General features: G+C 34.4%; 1 protein-coding gene across 5 annotated transcripts in view; it reads right to left on the bottom strand.

Moving 5' to 3' along the window:
- The window catches only part of LOC128866556 (7SK snRNA methylphosphate capping enzyme bin3), a 180,235-nt gene that overhangs the window by 100,981 nt on the left and 54,930 nt on the right, over nucleotides 1-24,324 (bottom strand). For all 5 annotated transcript variants that reach the window (XM_054107381.1, XM_054107386.1, XM_054107382.1 and 2 more), the window contains one exon: nucleotides 11,320-11,460. The gene's annotated coding sequence lies outside the window, so the exon portion shown is untranslated. The remainder of the gene's footprint in view (nucleotides 1-11,319; nucleotides 11,461-24,324) is intronic.

Below are 24,324 nucleotides of genomic sequence, written 5' to 3'. Positions count from 1 at the left end.
TTCACGCAAAGTAGTTAGCAGGGGAGTCCCCTTTATAAAATAAAATAAAAAATAACGGAATTCCTTTTTATTTCAGCATATTCACTGGAAAATAAAGAAGTGTCCGAATTTTAGAGGTACATGAATACGTGGTGTCCGGATTACAGAGCCTTCAATAGAAAACGTTTTGGTGTCCGGATTACCGCGCTGTCCGAATTATCAAGTGTCCGAATTACCAAGATTAGACTGTATATATATTATATTATGTATATAAAAAGAAGTTACATTTCCTTGGTAATCTTATAACTCAAGAACGGGCTCACCTATCCAAACCAAATTTTTAGGCTTTGTTTGGACTATTCAGTAGATGGTTTGTGTTTTAAAATTTTAAGAATCGGATACCAGGGTCTCGAGAAATAGGCCAAAACGTGAACCCGGGTAACCCTAGGATGTGTTCGTACAATATGGGTAGCAAATGGAAGCTGTTGATGATTCTATAGTATAGAGTATTTTTGATGCCGCTCGGTGACTAGGGTCTCGAGATATCGCCCAAAATGTGGACCCCGATAACTTAAGGATGTGTTCGTACAATATGGGTAGCAAATGGGAGCTGTTGATGATTTCTATAGTATAGAGTATTTTTCATACCGTTCCGTGACTAGGGTCTCGAGATTTAATCCAAAACGTGGACCCGGGTAACCCTAGGATGTGTTTGTACAATATGGATAGCAAATGGAAGCTGCTGATGATTCTATAGTATAGAGTATTTTTAATGCCCCTCCGTAACTAGGGTCTCGAGATATAGACCAAAACGTGGATCTGGATAACCCTAGGATGTGTTTGAACCACATGAGTATCCATTTCGACAAAAATGTAAAGCACTTACGGATTTAATTGTGAAATTATATGTATTTGGGGAGGTGTGTTGCCATATGTACTCCATCGAATGGCAGAAAAGGGGATTGCCGCACGCACATATACTAATTTGGCTGGTACATATGTAAAATAACTCCGGATCAAATCGATAGCCTTATATCAGCTGAAATTCCTAACCACACTACTGATCCTGGGTTATTTCAAGTTGTCGTTATATATTACATTTCCTTGGTAATCTTATAACTCAAGAACCGCCGAACCGATTGACACAAAAATTTTAGAGTTCTTTTCTATCTTTGAGGAGGTGGTTTGTGTGAAGTTTGATTGAAATCGGTGCAGCCGTTCCTGAGTTATGATATTTTATGTGAGTAATGGTTTCCTCTCATACGAAATGCCTGTATGGGAAAAACAGCAACAAATACACAGCCGCTTATGAGCGTTTCTGTTGTACTGTTGTGGTTGTAAGTGTATTATGTTAATATTAATTTTGGGCGAAAATATAATAAAAACTGGAGCATTCAAGGAACTGGAAAAACATTTTTAACTTTATTTATTTTAGCATAATTTATTTAGCGTAAAAAATTGAAATGGAAATTAAAGAATCAAAGTTTAATTACAAGTTTTGATCGGCTCTTTCACCTTACCTGTATATAGGTGACCACCACAATCAAATTTTAAAAAAGTACAGAAACGGCTATTGTGACATCTTTAGAAAGTATGTTGAATGAAAAAAATCAACTAATTCAACTGTTTAAACATTTTACGAGTTCTATAAAGAAAACTTAATATGAAAAATTTCTTGCGATATAAAAAAAACATTTTATGTATGGTGGTGCGAAGCCCACTGGGTGATGCTAGTTTTTTTTATAGAAATATGGTTCAGTATAATTTAAACCTTACAAATAAAAATTCCAGATTTTCATTAAATTTACAAATTTATTATTCAAAAATGAATAAAATATAGAAATTAGTACAAGGAAATTTCCCCACGAGCAGTTGTTATATTCTCATAGTGAAATTCATAAAATTCCCCTAAGAGGAGAACACGCAATTTTCTGAATTTCTCTTGTATCGGAGCATTACATTTTTGCATTAGTAAACCATTTCTCCGTGTGCTTTCTATTGAAAAGTGGAACAGCGACGCCATAATGCAACTGCAGGCGCTTTTTATTTCATTTGATTTTGTGGCAGCTTCGGTATAACTTTTCGTTTACCGATTTCTCTGCTTGTTGTTGTTCGTGCAAAAAATAGTGCTCATATGCTCTTATAGCTTTATACATAAATCAAAAATGTTGAGAAAAGCAGATGTGTACACAGATGCCAGTATATGCAGTATGTTTGCCTGTGTGAGTGTGTATGTGTATCTCTTTTTTGTTGTACTTGGTTTCGTTTTTATTAATTGATTTCCAGCTAGTCCCGCTGAATCTCGTTTTGTGTAGACTTTTTTTGTTGCCGCTTTTCGCAACGCATTTCGCCACTGAAAATCGCGTGCTGCCACTGTGATGTGTGATAATTTGTGCACATTTTTCCAATAATTTTTTGTGCTTTTTTTTTTTAGCTGGATTTATTGCGTTTCCATGTTTGGCTGACGTTGGCATTTAAAATGTAGTAGGTTAATGGCAATTATTGCTGATGATATTGTTTTTTGAGATTTATTGCATTGCATTACAACTCCTGACACGCCCAAAGCAGCAAAACTCACCAGTACCAGTTGACATTAATAAATTTAGCGCGCAGCAAAAAGTGTGTGCAGTGCAAAAATCAAATGACGCAACAAAGAACATCGTTCAACAACATAATCGGCGCTGGATTACATGTAACAATGACGTAAGCTTTTGCCAAAGGCATGGCATATCATAGGCTAACAACATAGCTGCTTAACATCAGTTACGCTTATATATAACAACAACAATACGCGTTCCTCCTTACAAACTGCCATTTCTTGCCACAGCCTCCTTAACAGCCATCACCAGAAACATTAGCAACTAATGATGAGCGAGTCATGCATCGAAGCTTCGAAAAGGGGAACACCAATAACAACACGTCACGCAGGTTTTGACATTTCACACAATTTTCGCAATCGTAGATTAGCAGAAGTGTGATAAAAGCAGCGATAACGACAAAAGGGAAAAAGCCAAAGAGCGAAGCATAAAAGGGTGGTTATTCAGGAGCCTATAAATTGGCATACAAAACTCAAGTGTTGGAAAAATTTCACCAGGGAGCATTTAAGGCATGCTCGCCTACTTACAGGCAAGTAGTTCGACTTCTTCGCGAATTTTAAGCGACATTGGCCTCAACGGCTGTATTATTGGCTTGTTGACGTTGACCAACCACTTCAAATAATTCCGTAAAAAATAGTGTAGAAATCACAAAAGGTTGTTACAGAAACTTACCAAAACTCCGAAAACAACCAGTCGGCGTTGCCAATGTCATCCAACAGTAGATCACACCAAAAGGGAACGTTATGCCAGACAGTTTGGTTTGAGGAGGCCGGAGAAGAGATGATCGTCATGCAGAGGCTCTTCACAAGCGTACGTATGCTGAGTATAGTCCGGATCTCAAAATAAGCCAAAATAGTGCGGATCTCTTAAGATTCATCAATGAATCCAAGAGATTTGTGGAAGAGTGAACTCAAACTAATTTTTCCGTGTTATCACCCACATTTTATCTTTCCTATCTCTCTATTCGTTCTACTGAAATTTATCCGGGTGGTCTCCTGACTGAGTGCTTGGACTTGTCCAACCCCCCACAAATCTAATCTAATATCCAAGTTAATTCTGTATGCGTAGAAGTTTAACGAGCCACAATATTCCGAACGTATTTCTACCAGTATAATGCGGCTTTCATGAAATAGCTGAATTGCTTCAACAATACTATACAAGATAATTGGTATCCGACTTTGGCATTCATGGGACTAAAGTTTGTGATTATGGTCTTTCGATGAATGCCATAGAAGGCCTTTCGATATACCAGCCGATCTTGTGGTTGTCTATGTGTTTCAAGATCACGACACTGTATTCAAAGAGATGACTTTTGACATGCCTGGGCGGTGGCTCAGCTGGCAGTTTAAGCCTGCTGGGATGGTTTCTGCGACAAGATAACAGCAAATAATGCTTTTAGAGCACAACATTATTGTGTAAATGGCGTTCTAGAGACATTAGCAGGCACTTCAATGCAGTCATACTAGCATCCGCGCCCAAAAATGGGCAGCTTTGTTTAGAACCGACCAATATTTGTTTGCCTTTGCACCAAGTGCAATGACGCAGATATCTGAGGATTCTGCAATATAATTTCTAAAGGAGATTTCATGTTTTTCCACAAAAATTTTTCAGATCAAGCTATTAAATAAGTTCCTTTTTTCTATAAGTAATATCTACACTGAGTTGGGTCGAGATAACTTGATTGGACTCCCGATTTTCTCTCTAGTTGTCGCAACCACTAACACGCGCATAGACGGATATCAACATAAATGACTTTCGTATAGCTGTCTCGGTCTTCACGTTATTTTTTATCAGTTAAAAGCTTACAAACAATCATTAATTGAATAAAGCAATTATAATTACCTTCTCAGCCACGCATTGGGTAAAATGCCATTTTGGTTAGATAGAAACTCTCGCAGGTGAGGGCCGCGGTCAGCGAGTTTAATTTTGATGTTGATTATTGTGTACGATAAGACCGACAACGGTGAAAATGGCATGTGACAGCGACGTTTGTTGCTGCACGTTAAATATGTGTGAACACATATTTACATACAAACAGAGGCGCAAATATTTATACAAATGGTGTATACGCAAACAAACAATTATTGGCGCATAAATAAAATGGTATTACGATGGATTTCAGACATCAGGAATATTCAAGTGTCAGGCCAGCTTTTGATAAGTAGATGTAGGAGGAAAATTGAATGGAGCCAGAAAACAGTATAAATGTGTTCGGAAAAGCAATTACACAAGAATTTTTAGAGGTCATAAAATGAAATGAAGTTCCATATCCAAGTAAGTAGAAGAATCGGAGTTGGTTTGTGAAAATCGCCAGCTCTTTTTGATCTCCATACCATACATATGTACATATGGATACATGCCTCAAACCAAAGTGGTGCGAGTCCTTCATTTTATACGAATTAGATGAATTTTTTTTATTTGTCAAGTTTCTGTGTGATTTTTTTTTAATTTTCTTTCTTTACTAGCAAAACTCACTGACAGTTCATTTTTAGGGTACCAGATCCTCGAACGCTAAGATAGCCAAGATAGTGGCAGACTGTGATTAACTTTCAGTGTTTTATCTAATTGGCATGTCTACATACTTCTATTACCACTTTAGACTTAAGCTCCAGCAAAAAAAACACAAATACCTACTTTTGCTTTGAATGCTTTACAGGCACTGGCAGAGGTAGGAGGTGTTGTTAACCACGTTGCAGAAATGCCTTTCCTCCCTCCAGCCAAAAAATGGTCATCTATGCCGCAAAACACATCCAGTCGGCTTCAAGAGTCATCTGCTGGAAATTTTACTGATTGTTGGGTATTCAAAAGTGCGTCTAACCCAAATATTGCAGATATTTTGTGCGGTTTGTTATTTGTTCGAAGTGAAATTTGAATAATGAAGAGGTTTTTCATGGCACAAATGCACTCGGAGGTTTGCCGTGCCTGCCCATTTGTGGAAATAGGAGGAGGAGCTCAGCCAAGCACCCAAAAGGGGTGTAAGCGCGAATTGTATATAAATAATATATATATTTGAATAATGAATTCTTTAATAAGTTTTGCGGTGTACAACTCGGAAATCAATGTTACATAAAGCGTCTCAAATATAAAAAATTAAGGAGTCAAATCTTACTGCGGAGAAAAAAGGTGCTATGAGTGCAATTTGAAAGAAGAGGAGGGCAGTGACAAAATCTGGAAATTTCTTTAAAATAATTCAGTTGTATCCGGACGAGATATGTTTCTCCCATTTTGGGATGCGGAAAAATGTAATAAAAAACACTGAATTGTAGCACTAAATTATTGTGTGCGTAATCAAAAAAAATAAAAAAATATATAAAATAAAAACAATTAATTAAATTTAAAAAAATAGAAAAAAATTAAAATAGAAAAAAATAAAAAGTAGAAAAAAATAAAAATAGAAAAAATATATGTAAAAAAAAAAGTTAAATAAAAATACAAACAATCAAAAAGTAAATAAAATTAGTTAAAAAAAAATATAATAAAAAAAAATTTTAATAAAAATAAAAACATAATAAAAAAGTTTAATTTAAAAAAATAGAAAAAAAATTTAATGGAAATAAAAATAAACACAAAAAAATTACTAAATAAAAATACAAAAAAAAATAAAAAAAATTCTTAAATAAAAATACAATAAAAAAATAAATAAAATTAGTTAAAAAAAAAAATAAAAAAAAAAAAAATTTTAATAAAAATAAAAAGATTTAATTTCAAAAAATAGAAAAAAACGAATGGGGAAAAAATAAAAATTGGAAAAAAAATTGTTAAATAAAAATACAATACAGAAATAAAAAAAATTGTAAGTAAATAAAAATAAAATACAATTTTTTTTTAAAATGTTAAATAAAAATACATAAAAAAATAAATAAAATTTGTTTAAATAAAAAATAAAAAAAAATTCATAAAAACAAAAGCAGAATAAAATATTTTATTTAAAAAAATAGAAAAAAAATTGTTAAATAAAAATACAATAAAAAAATAAAATTGTTTAAATAAAACAAAAAATAATAAAAAAATAAAAAAATGTAATGAAAATATAAAAAATATTAAAAAAATTTTAAATACATATCTCACTTTTCCTCTTCCACCACAATTTTTGCTGATGTCGGTTTTTCACAGTTTTTCGCGCATGAAACGTCGAAATTTGAGTTGCTCGCACGCATGCTTGACATTTGCAAAAGTTGCAACATTTTTTTTATATTTACTTGAAATCTAAACATAAATTATCAAATTACACACCCATAATACTTCCCAATATTGCCACGTTGATTGAGACGCGAATAAGCCCGTGCATACTAGCTTCGAAAGGGCATTCGTTTCTCCTGTATCAGTATCAGTCTTTTTATTTAATAGGTGCACCTCGTATACGTGTACACATAATTAAAAATTTAAAAAGGCGATTAAAATAAATCGGTAGCTAATCAGTAACTACTTGCGGTCTGAGCACTATTCAAACAGCTAAAGAACTCAGAATTAAAAATGCAGCATACAAAACTCTAAGTCAAGCCACAGTACAAGCAACGTTATCAGCGCTAATTAATGCGGTCAATCGAAGTCAAAGGCCTCAGATGTCATGTAAATACTTGACCAAAGCTGTGCATGAGAGTTAAGCTAAAAATACTTGCATACAAACAATGAATTGCATTTACAAACCACAACTCTGAAGGTAACAAGCAATCATGCAAATTAAGTGACATGCACTGCGAGACGTTTAATTAATCAGCACTAGCAAACTGATCTCAAAGGGTGATAGAAGCGCACAAACAAAAAAGTTCAAAAAACATACAAGAAGCAAAACAAGCAAAACCAGAGGATTGCTAGCAACTGATAAGCGCAGTTTGCATATAAAACTTTACTTTTATTAATTCCAACGCATTAATTTTTATTTATGCATTACATTTGCAGATTAAATCACTCGACTAATGTTTGCCTTGCCAATGTATGTGCATTTGTATGTGAAGTTAGAAATGAAAATCCGGAGTAAATATAGGCCTTGGAAGGCAACACACACACACACGCAGCGATGAAGCGAAATAAACGCAAAAGCTAAAGCGAGCTGAATGGAATGAATTTATAGACGCAAACTAGTTGCACTGGAAATAAAAGAAATAAGGCAGATTAATTGAAGGAAGGAAGGCACAACTAATCATACAACTACTCGCACATATTGGAGGAAAAAATCAAAAAACAAAAAAATGATAAAGCTAGCGGCTGAACTGAAATGCCTCGCAATAAATGGTGCACAGAAATCAACCGACAAAAAATGTATGCCAACCAAATATAGCAACCAAATAATAGTGAAGGCGATAAGACAGACAAAAATGGTAAACGAACAATTGGAGATTGAAAATCAAAGAAATAAAAAAGTAAAATAAAATACTATATGGTTAGCGGCAATGCTCCAGAGAAAACTTTGAAGAGCAATCGCAATGGGCGTGGCGTAGCGATCAGCGGACAAGAGATCGCATAGACTTTTATGGAGTGACAGCGTGACACGCAGCGATAGGAGCGATGGCAAAAAACAAAATACGCCTGAGTATGCTTACAAACCGTTGGAGTGGCTTTTACTGCAGCCATTTGATTTAGCAGATCTCTAATCACACAAATGCAGCCAAAAATGAAACTGACGAGGGTTGAGGATGAGAATTCGGTTCTTTGTTCACTGTTCAGTGCAGTTTTAATGGCAGACACGGTTAATTACGCTGCAGAGGCGCCTGAACTAATGAGGCTAATTTTTACTTATCTGTATCAAATTTAGTGAAATTTTGATATATATTTTAACGTAATCCCGAAAAACCGGTATTAGTCCCGAAATTTAATTTTCCTAAATTCAGTAAATGTGACGGACAAAAAAAGTATAGAAATGTAGTAGAAATTTAAAATGCAGTAGAAATGAAAAATGTATTAGAAATGAAAAATGTAGTAGAAATGAAAAATGTAGCAGAAAGGAAAAATGTAGCAGAAATGAAAAATGTAGTAAAAGTGAAAAATTGTACTAGAAATGAAGCATGTAGAAGTAATGAAAAAGTAGTAGAAATGAAAATGTATATTAGTTGAAATGGAATATGTAGTAGAAATGTAAAATGCAGTAGAAATGAAAAAAGTACTCGAAATGAAGAATGTAATATAGTAGAAATGAAAAATGTAGTAGAGACGAAAAATGTAGAAAGAAAAAAGTACTAAAAATGTAAAATGTAGCAGAAATGTAAAATGCAGTAGAAATGAAAAATATAGTAAAAATTAAATATGTAATAGAAATGAATCCCAGCTTGTCCCGAATTGCCAAGTCGAAATGAAGAATGTAGTAGAAATGAAAAAGTAGTAGAAATTAAAAATGGAGGAGAAATATAAAAATGAGGCTAAATGCAAAAAGTATTAAAGACGAAAAATTTAGAAAGAAGAAAGTACTAAAAATGTAAAATGTATCAGAAATGTAAAATGCAGTAGAAATGAAAAAAGTAGTCGAAATGAAGAATGTAGAAGAAATGAAAAAGTAGTAGAAATGAGAAATGAGGTAGAAATATAAAAATGAAGCTAAATGAAGAAAGTAATAGAGACGAAAAATGTAGAAAGAAAATAGTACAATATTAAAAATGTAACAGAAATGTAAAATGCAGGAGAGATGAAAAATATAGTAGAAATTAAATATGTAATAGAAATGAATCCCAGCTTGTCCCGAATTGCCAATTGAACTAGTAGTATAATTAGAACGCACATTTTAACAAATTACAAGTGCTCAATTAACTTTTCTTAATAGCAACCTTATAAAAAACTCAGCAATTGCTTGCATTCCGATTCCCAAAAAGAAGAGCAGTAATGCGGAACCAATGAATTTGCCTACAGAATACTAAGAGACATACTTGTTGCGCTACATACCACACCACATTTTCTTTTCCGTTTGCTCTAGTATATTTCTTTTATTTTTTCCATTTTATTACCTTTTATTCTCCACATTTATTTGTAGTTTTACGTGTCGAGACTATTAATAATTGCCCAAACGCTCGATTGGACAAAACGCATTTGCGCTTGACTGACTAAATGCTGGCCCTAAGCTAGTGAGATATAGCTAGCCAAGTGCGTACTTGCTGGACTGAGGTATTCGCATATACACACATACATATTTTACATATAAGTAAGTATAAGTAGACACTACGTCAGAAACACAACCAGCGTCGATGTGACACGGCCAACAAAACGCAATAATAATATTGTAATGGTAGTTATTTCGCACACTTGACTGGCTATGCGAACGACCGTCCGGCCAACTGACTAAGTGTCTGCGCTTGGCTATCAACAGCAGCAGCAGCAGCAGTCGAGTATTGCTGGAAGTGCTCGCACAGCAAACTTGTGGATTACTAGCCAGGCCCCTTCAATGTCAAATGGCAAGTGGAGTGGTGTGTCCACGCACACAAAAAGTGCTCATCGCAGCGGTTCAATGGCCAACAACGATTTATAATACATTGTTATTGTTAATGCTTTTGTTGTTAAGCGATATGACTTATTGCGCAGTTGGTTTTCAAGTAGTTTATAGGTAAAGGGTTTGAGTTTGGCACTTGTAATCGCTCTGGAGAGATTAACGTTTATTTAATTTCATAACTTTGTGCAGTTTCGAGTGGGTTACCCCTCAAGAGTTCGTTAGCTATATTGTAACGGGTTTTGGTATCCTTAATTTTGATGCTATCTAACTCAAATATTAATACTGCTCTTGAAAATCACTTTACACCTTTTGTATGATTACCCCGCCTATAGGGTTTGGATTGGCTGTTAAATCTGCAGTAAATTATACCAGAAATTCTAGTGTTTGTAGCAGAAAAGGGGTTAAAGACGTGGCAACCAAGATTGGTGATTGAACGCTCCGTAAATTATACTACATAAAGATTTCCAGATTTTTTTTGTAGACACTTGGTTACATATTTGGCAGCCGTAAATGTGTTCTCGAACAATCCAAAACAGTTCATAAGAGAGTTGCCTCAGTAAATAATGTGCAGAAAGTTTACTTTTATTGTATAGGGTTATTCAATAGGTGCGCTTCAACTTTTTTACGATAGGGAGGGCGAACGACGCAATTTTTTTTATTTTTCGCTTGTCATTTGTAAACTTCATTAGTATACATTTCATCATGGAACGCTACACACTTGAGCAACGATTGCAAATCGTGCAAATTTTTTATGAAAATAATCGTTCTGTTGCTGCTACTTTAAGAGCATTACGGCCATTTTACGGTCCATTTAACAAGCCGTCCCGTTTTGGGGTTATATGAAGTCATTGGTCTACAGTAACAAGCCGGCGACGATTTGTGAGCTCAGAACCAATATTGAACGCGAAATTGCTGGAATTTCGGCCGATTTATGCAAAAGAGTGGTCGAAAATTGGGTTCAACGATTGGACTTCGTAAAACGTGCACGCGGTGGTCATGCAAAAGAAATCGAATTTCATACTTAAATGCATATGTTCAAACTCGATAATAAAAAAAAAATTAGTTAAAAAAGTCAAACCGTTTGTGTTTTATTCAAAAAAGTTCAAAAGTTGAAGCGCTCTTACTGAAAAACCCTATAGAATAACTCGCAAGAAAAGCTATCGTGACTTATTGCTTTTAAAACCGCCGTGTTAGTTTCAGGTTTACAAGCCGCACATATTCATATGAAACGCACCGTTGAGTATAATCACTAAATCTTGCTATGATTTACGTACTTCAATTATTTTTTTGTTAAACTTCTTCAAAATAATTGCTATATCTACAATAACTCACCTTTGCACCGCTTCTCAATTACGTTTTATATGCCGTACAACAAAAGCACTTTAGGCCAAATGCTTGAACAATTTGCATATATTAAACTGACACAAAAACTTTTGCCTCTAAATCCCTGAAAAGTCTCTCATTGCATAAGTGCTGAAAAGAGAGGAGAGAGGGAGAAAAACGCTATAAAATCATTTAAATACCAAAACAGGTTTACAAATTACACGAAAAAAATACTTAAGCATACAATATTACCTGGCATACCCTGTAGGGAAAATCTGAGCTAGTGAAACAAATTTCTGGTTCAAAATTAGTACGCTTTTACGACATCTACTTTTAAGGTGTTAGGCTGGTGAGGTGCCTATTTGGATATTTTGGGAAGTTTTTTTTCTTGGCCGGACAATGAAATGCGAAATTCACGAAATATACGTACAAGTGTATAAATTATTATTATTGGTTTTATTTTATAAATAATATAAAGCATCTTTTGTGCGAAAAAATGTTTTGAAGACCAAACGGCCGGACTAACTAAAACTGGAATTTTTAATTCACGGTGGAAACAGCTTTTTTTGAAGAAGTTATTAGTTATACATATAATTTTTTTCAGTAACTTTTTACTAAATTAAAAAGCTCCTACAGTGGAGCTCGTACATTGCGTGTCTGTTTGCATTCTCTAGCTGTCAGTCTATGAGTTATTGTTGAAAAGCCTCTCTATCCTCAACGTGTGACTGTTTGGTGCGATTTATGGTCCGGCGGAGTCAATGGACCTTACTTTTTCGAAAATGAAGCTGGAGCAACAGTTATGGTGAATGGATTGCGCTATCGAGAGATGATTAACGATTTTTTATGGCCGGAATTGGATGGTATTGATTTGGACAACGTTTATTTTCAACAAGACGGCGCTACGTGTCACACAAGCAACGAAACCATTGATCTCTCTTATTGGAAAACCCTTTATATCGAAAGAAATCGAAACCTGCTTTGATCCAGAATGTAATTACGAATATGCAGCTAAAATTTCAAATCATTCGATCATCGTTTACATAAAATTTGCTTTTGCTGCGAAATTATAATGATTTTAAGAGAAAATGTTCAGCATTTTCCAATAACTTTAAACGGTCACAATATCACTCGTACAAATCGGATATCAAATTTTTATGGAAAACCCCGATTTAGTTGTTTTTACAGGGGCCGAAATGTTTTGTTTTTCTTTCATTCATGAAATATTCTCACAGTAAATAAGTGTGCACAATCTCGTGGAACATTGTTTTTTTTTTTTGTTTTCTTTTCGTTCTACTCATATATCAATGTACAAATTCTAATGTCCATGTAATTTAGCGAACTCTATACAGGGACGGAACTATCGAAAAAGAGATGCAAAGCGTACCGGATCGTATCAACCGAAATTTGTACCAATTCCTATTATATTTATATAATTATATGGTATGAAAAAGAGCAAAAACGCCAGTTCGTTTCGTTATGGTTTGGTATACACAAGCAGCGCACCAGTTCAGTAACAGTGGATTTTCCGGCAGGGTAGGGATGCTTTCACGCTGAATACTTTCAAGCACAAAGGAATGAATGAGTGTATAAATTGCTGTTCTTACAAACTTCATTTCAAATGCTTCCACACACATATGTATGTATATATGTATGTGAAGGAAAAGTACGAGTAGAACGCTGCGCATTGACGGCATGCAAGAATGCCAAAGGATACGAGTAATATCAGCGAACAATATGACGAAAAGCTACAAAAACAACTACAATGAAAAGTATACAAATTTGTAGAAGAGTAAAGTGATGTGTCTTTTTTTTTGAAAAGAGATGAGATGAGAAGAAGACAAAGTAGTAGTTTTTGAGAGATGACTACATATGAATGTACCCTGCCGGGAATTTCATAGTCGACTACTAGAATAGCTATCGTTTTGAGCAAACAATTTGTGCAGTTTTATTGATCCTTTTCGCACTAATTCTACTTTTCTCGATACAAAACCATCAACGAGGCAAAGAAATGAGAGTACCGAAGAGAATATTGCTGCTGTAACGCGAAGTATGGCAAAAGATGGCGATATCTCGATTCGTCGTTGTTAACTACGTGGAAAATTTTACATAAGGATGTTGATTTAAGAGTATGTGCCTATAAAATACAGCTCGTGCAAGAATTGAAGCATAATTACGTCGTTTGCATCGCATTTTTGCTTTTCGCATTCGGCTCATTTAGATTTATTATTTGGATTCATTGGAAAAAGTAGTCAAAAATTATACTGATCGATAAGTACATAATAAAAATTATACTGGTACTAATACAAAGCCGCGGTGGACTTATGGAGGATATCACATTCAAAAGATAAATGCCTAGGAATTACCTACCAGATTATAAAAAAATACATTCCAACAATATTTCTGTTTTGAATTATAATTTAACCTCAAGCTCTTAAGAAACACCCGATATAAAATTTTAAGAGTGCAAATGTGGTCTGGTCTTTAATAAGAATTGTTACGTGTTCTGTAAATGAGGATGGTACTTGAAATTTTTTTTTAATTTCGGTTAGAAGCTTCACCCTAGAAAACTAAGGCTAGTTTTAACACAGATTTTTCCTGTTCTTAAACATCAATCATCAACAGAAGCTTAAAAGTAAACAGTATACGAGCCATAGTCACCTCTAGTTACGAGACACTAGGTTTATAGTTAGTTTAGTTCCCTAGAGGGTACAAATAAAGTCTCGAATGCATCGCTTCTAAATATATAGAATAATAATAGAAGCGCGCAGCATGTAAGCAGTCAAACAGATAACCAAAAAATTTGTACATTTTAGCTTCATATGTACATATGTATGTTGCGTGGTATGTCATAAAATCGTACATGCGATGCAAGCACTCAAGTTAAGAAACTTGTGCTGAGCAAATGCTGCGTGGAGGGGAAATTCGCCTGCTCGACTACAAGGACTGTTACTGATTTGATAAATTTGTTTCACGTTCCACTTATTTTTAAGGGAGTGGCGAAAAGCAGCAACGGCAATAATCAGTGTATTGCGTGGCTACAAATACGCATATTTATTATATTATACTCGTATATGAAACGTAAGGTATGTATAAATATGAGACGACACCAAATATCTGCAAAACGAAAAGGTATAAGTGAATTGTAAAAACATAGTAAGGATAATAGGATTTCAAGAAGCGCAGAGGAAAGCTAGCCTTCAACGTATAAAACACAGAGTGATACGTCTGTTCGATAGAAATTCGCACTGCAAGATATTGAAAGGGGTGAATAAAGTGAGAGCTAAGTAGAAAACACACATGTCTGACGAAAGCAGGTCGGAGGAGGTGGAAAGGAGTTTGAAAGCGCAGCACGTAGCGCAAATACAGAAGAAATAGCAAGAAGGCGTGTAAACAGATAAAAATTGAATCCGCAAGAGCAGACGATGGATGTTAAAGGGGCATACTGCACGATATAAAAGCAAATACGAAGAAAAAGGGCAAAAAAAATTTAAACATACAAAAAAATGCTACATATCAAACGAAAAAAAAAACGTTTAATTAATTTTTTTTTTAAATGTATCAAAAAAAAAATGATTTATAAAATGAGGAAAAAATTAGGTGGAAAGTTTGTTAAAAAAAGATATTAAAATGGTAAAATATAAAAAACGGAATAAAATTTATTAAAAAAGGAAAATAAAATTTATAAAAAATAAATTTAAAAAATATGATAGAATAAAAATTGTTAAAAATAGTAATAAATATCGATAAAAAAGAAAATCATAATTAAAAAAACTAATAAAAAACAACACCAAACAAATCATAAACAAAATTCTTAAAAAAGGGGGAAACATACAAATACAAAGATGAAAACAAAATTGATAGAAAATAAGAAAAAAATAAGTCAAACATTTATTTAAAAAAGGAAAAATGATAAAATTAAGAAAAATCATTAATTATAAAAAAATTACATAAAAGGCAAACACGGTAATAAAAATACATAAAAGAAAGCAAAAATTATAAAAAAAAAATTAAAAACGCGCAAACTAATAAAAATAAACGAAAAATGATAATAAAGAGGAAAATTTGATAAAAAATTTGATAAATAAACGAAAAAATTCGTTAAAAAATAGAAAAAAATTGGGATAAATTAATAAAAATTGGGATAAAAATATTGATGAAATAAGATGAAAAAATGATAAAAAAGGACACCAAAAAAATTATTAAAAAACTCGCAAAATAATAATGCAAAAACAAAACAAAATTAATAAAAATAAGAGAACAAATAAATAAACATTGATGAAAACTGAACAAATAAATAAACATCGATAAAAAAATTATAGAAAAAGAAGAAAATGGTAAAAAGATAATAAAAATTAGTACAACAAGGAAAACAAATTGACCTAAAAATGGAAAATAAAAATACAAAGAGGAAAAATTTAAAAATAAACAAAAAAAATATTCAAGAAAAAGGCTAAAATTAATAAAAAATAAAAAAAAAGGTGAAAAGAGAATTATCATTGTAACAAATAATAGCAAAAGTTGATAAAAATCGATAAAAAAGGAAAGTTGTTAAAAAATAAAAAGAAATACAAAATAAAAAATGAAAACAATTGATGAAAAAGAAAACAAATTTATACAAAAAAATATAAATTAAAAAAAAAATTATAAAAAAGAAAACAATTGATAAAAAAGAACTAAAATTTATACAAAAAATATAAATTAAAAAAAAAATTATAAAAAGGTAAACAATTGATAAAAACGAGGAAAAATTTATATAAAAAATATAAATTTAAAAAAAATTATAAAAAAGAAAACAATTGATAAAACAGAAGAAAAATTTATACAAAAAACTATAAATTAAAACAAAAATTTAAAAAGAAAACAATTGATAAAAATGAAGAAAAATTTATACAAAAAATATAAATTAAAAAAGTTATAAAAAAGTAAACAATTGATAAAAAAGAGGAAAAATTTATACAAAAAAATATAAAATAAAAAAAAATTATAAAAAAGAAGAAAAATTTATACAAAAAATATAAATTAAAAAAAAATTATAAAAAAGAAAACAATTGATAAAAAAGAGGAAAAATTTATACAAAAGCTCAATAAAACATTGTTGCAAATCAAAAACGAGTGACGTATAAAACGAAAATCATACAGTCACCGAAATCAGCGCGCACTGGCAGCCAAAAGTAAAGGATTAGAAGTGCAGCTACAAATCACAAATCAAAGAGAAAATGTAAAAGGAGTGCCAGTGAAAATGTAATAAAAGCGGAGTGAAAATTTAGAGCATTAAAAAAAGCGCATGAGGAAATATGACAGGCTGCTCGTCTGTGTGGGAAACTTTAGGAAACGGAGCAAGAAAGAGAGCGAGAGTGAGTGGAGGCGAGTTGTGACGCCTGAAAGGAAGACCCAGCACGTAAGCCTGAAAATAAGTGTAACTGTGCAGTGCAAAATAAGTAAGAAATAAAACGAAAAAAAGTGGATTTGAAGTTCTTACTCCACAACGTGAGTGATAAAAGGAACAACTGGTGCAAAGAACTTTTCAAAAAGTAATTTTATTATAAAACACAAAACGTGGATTTGCCAAAGTTTTGCTACAATGCGGAAGTGAGTGCGGTGTGCGTGCCAGGTTGCCAGGTTGCCAGGTGCGGATGCATAACAGCGCCGTTGAAGAAGAAAAACTGTCTTAGAGCAGCAGTGTAAGATAAGTAACTAGTATTTTATTGGGATAGGAAAGCACTCGAAAAGGATTGACTGTGCAAGCACAAAATGTGCAGAGCAGATTGGCGAATAAAGGCGTAACAATTGTGTGAACTAATGAAGCGCGCATTTAGGAAGATAAGCAGAAAAGTCTGGAGAAGGTTGCAAAAGTTCGGTGAAGAGATTCATTTAAATTGATTAGTAAAGAAAGAAAATGTTCAAATATAAGAGCAAAAGGTAGTTTGGTTTGGTGAACATAAATAATAACGCAGATATGAAATTAAAGGGAGCGTTGTAGGAAAACTAAATTACATGGAGATTAGCGCAGTGGTGATATTCGAGTACGCAAACACAATAGTCTGCTAAATCGAATGAGCTGACGCCAGTTAGAAACTTATTTTTCAGAGGTGGGGAAGATTTACTCAAACCACAAGCAGAGTTTGCGAATGATGCATTAATAAAAATAATTTTTTACCACAGCAGCGCTAGTCGAGAGGCTTGAAACCCATTGTGTGGATATGAAAAATCGAAAGATAGAAAAAGTAAGTCCTAATACCGGTCGCCCTGCGGTAGACAAACCACTGGGTGCATTTCTGCCTTAAAAAGGCGTCTTATAAAAACCGCACATTCTTAGAAACCTGATTAACTTCATTTATGGGGGGAGAAGCTGGCCAGTAGCGCGGTTCAATTACCGATCCACAATGCGCATTACACCGGACGACTTCTTCCACTATAGAATCAGAGAAGAATCTTTATCAGAGTGAGAAATGGGAGACAAATTTCTGAGCTGCCTACTATGGTTGCAAACTTTCATCGTCTCGCTCGCTCTGTGTTGCTAAGTGTGCGATGCTTGGCCAAAGTGAGATACTGATCGAAGCGGATGTCACTAGAAGAACAATCGATTCGGCTTACGTTAAAAAATATTAATGCAGGAAATACTTCAATTCCTAGAGCTGCAAGTTGGAACATACGGCCACCAGGAAATACTTAAAGCCGGACAATCAAACAGCTTCACTCTGTTTGCGAAAGTTTAATAATTAACTCTCTGCCAAGCATTTTTTTCTTGCCTCAGCGTAGGATTAGATAGATAGATTCTTGATAAACAAGGTTAATTTACTGCGGCGGCAGCCCTTGGCCGGGAAAAATGCGAGTCATTCCGATAACGTAGAACCGGCTGCCAAGGGAATGGCGCAGACAGCATTTAGACAGACAATAAACGACATTCATCGGGAGACCATCTCCACCTTCTTAAGCTCTCGACCACCGAATGCCGTAATCGGAGTGCAACCATCACCTATAGCAGATAAAGGTTCCAGCTTCCCCGTGAGACCCGCGTACAACTGGCACAATTACGTGCTGGATATTGTAGCAAGTTAAACTCTTACTTATCCAGAATTGACCCCGATATACCAAACATATGTCCTGCGTGTGAAAGCACCCCGCACAACACTAACCACCTTTTCGCATTTTTCGCAAAACCCACCCATCTAACACATCTCTCCCTCTGGGCCCAACCTGTCGAAGCAGCATGTTTTCTGGGCCTACTTTAGATGAGTTAGACGAAAACGACCGGTGATATACACTACACTGACAGGGCTTGTATTACTGCTACAACAACAACAGCAACAACATAGATTATTTATAGGGTTTGCACTTCGACCTCATGGCCTTTTGTGCCCCAACGAAGGAAGATCATCATCGAATCGTTGACAGTTCACGTGATAAAATTCCGCTTTCGCAGGAAAGAGCTTTAAGAAGCTGGCCGAAAATCTCGTAATGAGGAATGATCAAAAACGCTGCGTGTGCTGTGATCTTCCAAAAACCTTTCCGCAGAAGTGAGCATCCAAATTTAGCAAGGTGTTTTCCCCCTCATCATGAAACAATCAATTCATAAGGCGAAATTTGTTTATTGTGAACTACCTTAAAAACAAGACTCAGTAGTTGTGTCCTTTTTTCGTTTAGAACATGTCTTGGATGACCATCTCCCGCATGACCATATCTCACATGAGCTTTTCTTACATTTCCAACGAGAGCCAGAGCACCTCACCAAAGACATAAACATTCCAAACTTTTTAATCGTAGTCACTTTCGGATTTATAGCCGCCGTCTTAAGGGGAATGGAGCATCAGTCACGACAGTTCAGGGAACTATTGGAAATAAAGGATTAAAAACAAAATCACACCAAGATTTTACTTTAAAATAAAACATGTAAAAATTTAGATTCTTTCAGGCTTCACTTTCAGGTATTTCAGGTATTCAGGTATCGTATTCATACGACAATTACAGCCATGGACAGATAAATAGCACAAACGTGAGCCTTATATGTTAAGTTAAGTTTTTAGTACGAACTCTGCTTTGATCAAATAAATTTGTTTGTTTACATTTATTACCGTTATTAAGCTTACATTTATGCGAGGAATTCACCTTTTTTTTCGACGTAATTTTTTGCGTTCTATTTTATTTATGCTTATTGCTGTTTTGAAGTGGACACAAAAATAGCTCATTTTAACTTGTGCAGCGGAGAGTAAAACTTTAATATTGTTTCACCGATTTTTAGTAAGCAGACCCTTTTAAGTGGGCACGGCAAATAATGCTTGAAATAAACCAAGAATCTGGTCACAGGTGTCCAGAACGCTTGTAGGAAAGCGACTTAACGAAGCCCAGCTGTTTGGCCGTATTCAGAAAAAAACCACTCATCTCAAAAATACATATCACACACCGACTTGCCTTTGCAAAAGCACACAAAGACAAATCTATTCAGTTTTGGTAAAACGTACTTTGGACAGTTGGGAAAACTATTGTACGTCGTCCAAAAAATCAAGCGGTAAACGCTAGGTTGACAAAAAAGACGATTAAACACGGCGACGGAAGCATAATGGTTTGGGGAGCTTTTTCCTGGCATGGTGTTGGGCTGATTGTTCGCATGGTTGATAAAATGGACAGATTTCAGTATCTGGATATACTCCAGAATAAAATGGAGCCATTTGTGTTTGAGTTTATACCATTAAATTGGACATTTAAGCAGGACAATAATCCAAAGCACACTGCAAAGACAGTGAAGCAATGACTCAGAAGAGAAAAAATTAATGTATTGGATTGGCCGGCGCAGAGCCCTGATCTGAATCCAATAGCAAATTTGTGAAATGACGTTAAGATCAAAATCACTAACAAAACTTTTAAAAATTTTGATGATTTGTGGGCTGCAGTTGAGGAGGCTTACTACTCGATTCCAAAGGAAAGATGCCACAAGCTTTTAGAAAGCATAGCGCGATGGCTTGAAGAAGTAATCAAAAACGGTGGATGTAGTACAAGTAGTACTGATTTGTTAACTAGTTTTGCTCTTATTTGGAATTTTTTAGGATGTGCTATTTATGTGTCCAAGAGGTTTCTTGAGTTATCAACGTATTCGTAAATTAAATCAGAACTGAAATTCTTTTTGACCATTTTTTTTTTTAAGTGCAAGTAAATATGTTTTTTATTTTTTATGTTGCTATTTCCCCAATAAAAAATAATTGTTTAAAAACATATTCAACTCTTTGCTTTTAAAGTCTAAATGTGCTATTTATATGTCCATGGCTGTATATGTGAAAAATGGCATCATTTAAATGTCCAACATGAGCAACGCCCGCACGTTAAATCCGCCAAACAGTCGATTCATGAATGCCTAATTGTTGAGCACGTCCAGATATCGGATATCTACGTTGAAGGTTGTTCAGCAGCACTTTGCGCTACAGCAGGAATATTCTCAACAGAACGTCCAGTTTTTGGTTTGCCCTTTTTCTATCCTCGATGGAATCAGTATCTTGAAATTTTTTACCGACTCATTCGGACGATTATTTTCAACGAAAAATTTTCATAAATTTTGGGAGAAGTTTTTTTTTTAAATCGGGCATTTTCATGACAAGTTTCAGTAGTTTTGAAGCGTTGTTCGTCGTGTAAAATTGTGCATCTGCCTACTTGACAAATGTCAAAAATGACATTTAAAAAATAATGAATTATTATACACTAAAATCTATTAATGATTCACTACTGACATCTATCGTCACTTTTGAACGACTTTTTATATTCGCTCATGTACGGTTCTACAGCAGAAATATCCAATAGCCGGTCTTTAATTATCTAAAAAATCAATATGCATTGATTCTACTTCGTCGCCGTTAAAATAAGCCTGTAAGTGATTGCTCCCTCTGCTTCTTATTGCTTTCATGGAAATTTTTTCGCAGGACCAAAAACAACGGCAAATGAGGAAAGTCTCCCCGTTTTGTTCCGCATAACTTAGTAGTCGTTTGAATAAAAAAATAGTAACTGTTGATATTTAAATATTGAATAAATATTACTTTTCTTAAGATATTTTCCATGTCCAAAGGAAGAAATCGCTTTTGAAGGTTTTTTTGTAGATTATTTTCTGAATAACTTACAGCTTTATTGAGCTAGAAATTCGTACACATACATATGTATATGAGGAGCTAGTGCGTGACAAGTGAAACGTGGACAGATTTCAAATGAAAATTTCAGTTCACATTCTTGTACAAAAAACACAAAAATAAACAAGAAACAGCGTCCAAACGCTGCATTAAACATTTACGTTCTTCATTACAGATTTATATAAACGATAGCAATGCCGGAAATTAGCCGTCATTTTTTATTTGCAATCATGCAACCAAATAGAAGGAAGCTCCGGCAGGCTTTCCGACACACATGCACATCCATCCAAAATGAGAAGCGCCTCGTCGGAAGGAAACTGAATAAATCATAGAAGCATAGAAGTAGAGGTGTGCTAAAGATACGATGCAAGAGCATAACTGTTGGTGAGAGGGGGCGGAGCGGGCGGGATGAGTAACAATTTGTAAGTGTTCAGTGAGCAAATGAAGTACAGCTGTCTTTTTTAACCTGTAAAATTTACTCAACTGCCAGCATCCACACAAAATTGATGAAGAATTACGAAGCATTTGACAGTCGGACAGCACGAGCGGGTGTGTGTATGTGCGAGTATGTATCTGTGATGGATTCATGAGTTTGTTTGTATACGCAGCAATTCAATTATATGCCATTTGCTATAACACACACGCACACACACATTGTAACAAGCGGCAGAGGTGGCAAACACAGCGCAGCCGGTGTCCTTTTTAAGCTAAAGCTTTTAAGTGAGAATGGCCGATAAGCGTTAGCCAAACATTTCTATTTCTATAATTTTTCTTCACTTAAGTATTTGCTACATTGAATTAATCAAATATGAATCAATTCTAGCACTTGTGAAAAGGTTTACTTACTGAAATAGCTGAGCACCATCTATCTTTTTGCGCGCGCTCGGTGTAAGCCTTCAAGTGGCGAAAACGCAAGCATCAGCTGGAGGTAGCTTAGTTTGGATATGTACGAGTATGTGCGCGCGTGTGTGTGTGTGTATATGTAGGCAAAGACAAATGTAATAAAAAGCCAAGAAAGCCTTATAGAATCCCATTTTATGTTCTGTTCTTTATTATTATTTCTCTATGCCTTCATTTTGTGCTGCTTTCAAATTACTTTTGTATTTCGAGCTCAAAGAAAAAATCGAAGCATAGCAAATCAAAATGAATCACTCAGTGAGAAAAGATATAAATCGCGCGTCTTAAAGAAAATCGGGTACAATGTCGTAAATAAATATGATTTATGGTAAAGTGCACAAATACAAAAGCGTGAATGAACAAAAAAAAAAAAATGAAAGAACACATAAGCCATAAGAAATGTCAGCAGCCACATAAAAAGGAGAAGCCCAAAAGTAACAAAAAAACAGAGAGAGAAAAAACCAAAGCTACAGAAATACTAAAATCTAAGGAAAAAGGTTGCAAAAACTGAAGTTCGGCGTAAAATTAAAAAGAGGAGCCAAAGGAAATGGAAAAAAGCGTTGCTAGCTAAACAAAATTTGCCAGTTTGAAAGCATAGAAAATGGGAAATAATTGTCAAAGCAAGATTTATTATTTGCTGTTTTAGCTGCTGGAATACAAAAATTCATGCTTAGGTCAAATTAGACGTTGTTGTTGTTGGTTGCTGAAATGTTTAGTCTAATTTATTGCAATTGGGGTCCGAACAGTTTTAAGGGCGAACTGTTTTATGACTTTTCTCAAGATTTACATTAAGAAAGTGAGCTGACCGAGAGTAGTAAAGTTTTAAGCAACTGACGACATAAAAATATTGCAGTGATACTTCCTTATTTTCGGGAACTTTAGAGACAAATAAAAGTGGAACATAAAATGTTTTTTTTGTGTGTGTGTGTTTTTTCAGTTTTTTCGTTTTGTATTTTTGTGAAGCATAGAAGTAGAGGTTGTGCTTTGCATTTATTTTTTTTTTTTTTTTTTTTTTTTGTTTAGCAAAATAAACTTAATTGCGCTTCTCGACTTGATGACCTCAAAGTTGTGCAATTTCCAACTCTCATTAAAAATTCGCAATGGTTTACACGTTTAACCCTTTAGAGGCCTTTTTTTTTTAATTGCCCTATTGCGTTGATACCTCGTCCTCTGGAGTTTATAGAGTAACTAAAGTGCGTGGAAAATATCGTCACAATTTTTTGCAATTATAAAGGTTAAAAGGTGGTTTTATTGCTGCCAACTTTCGTCCACTCCTGCTTCTTTGGCGGCGACCTTAACAATTGCTGTTCTTTCTGCGTTGAAGCAGCAGTTCTCCTTTTTTTGCCTCCCAGTTTTCCTTAGAACTCGTTTGAGCTCTGATTCACTTAGCACTTTGTGGTGGTAGATACTTAGTGTGGCTCTGACACGATTGACTGACACGCTGGAGCAAGATGTGTTGTTTTCTGCTCCACCGCGGTTATTTATACTACGCTTTTTGATATCACCGTGCAGATTGTGCCGCGATTCATCATCGGATGAGCTCATCTATTTCAGAACCCAATCTGCCGACGAGAGAACTGAGCTTATCTCTTTGCATTGGTAGTACCAATTTGCTTGGCTCATCTTTACTGGCGGAGCTCAGGAAGCTCGTCATAAGTCTTGCTGGTTTCTCTGCTGCCTTTTCCACTGGGGTAAGGCCAGGTTTTAATTTGATTTGGGTAGATTTGCGCCTGACATACTTTCGAACAGGCATCATTCTTTAAAATTTATATAATATAAAATTTTTCATGCTGTTACAGAAACAACAAAAACATGAATACTATTCACAGGCAAATGACCATATCTTTCAAGACGATTCTGTGACTTCATACCGAAATTCTAGATATACAAGGTGGCACAAAATAATAATTTTAATAACTTTTTTACTGCAAAAAAAAATACTTCGTGTGATGGAAATCTTTATTTTGACTATTACGCTTGCCTGTTTGTATATTGGAGCTGTTTAGTTCAC

The sequence above is a fragment of the Anastrepha ludens genome, chromosome 6 (genome assembly GCF_028408465.1).
Source record: "Anastrepha ludens isolate Willacy chromosome 6, idAnaLude1.1, whole genome shotgun sequence".
NCBI classification, from domain to species: Eukaryota; Metazoa; Arthropoda; class Insecta; order Diptera; family Tephritidae; genus Anastrepha; species Anastrepha ludens.
Note: the sequence above shows the minus strand (reverse complement) of the source record. Positions and strands in the feature narration are given on the sequence as shown.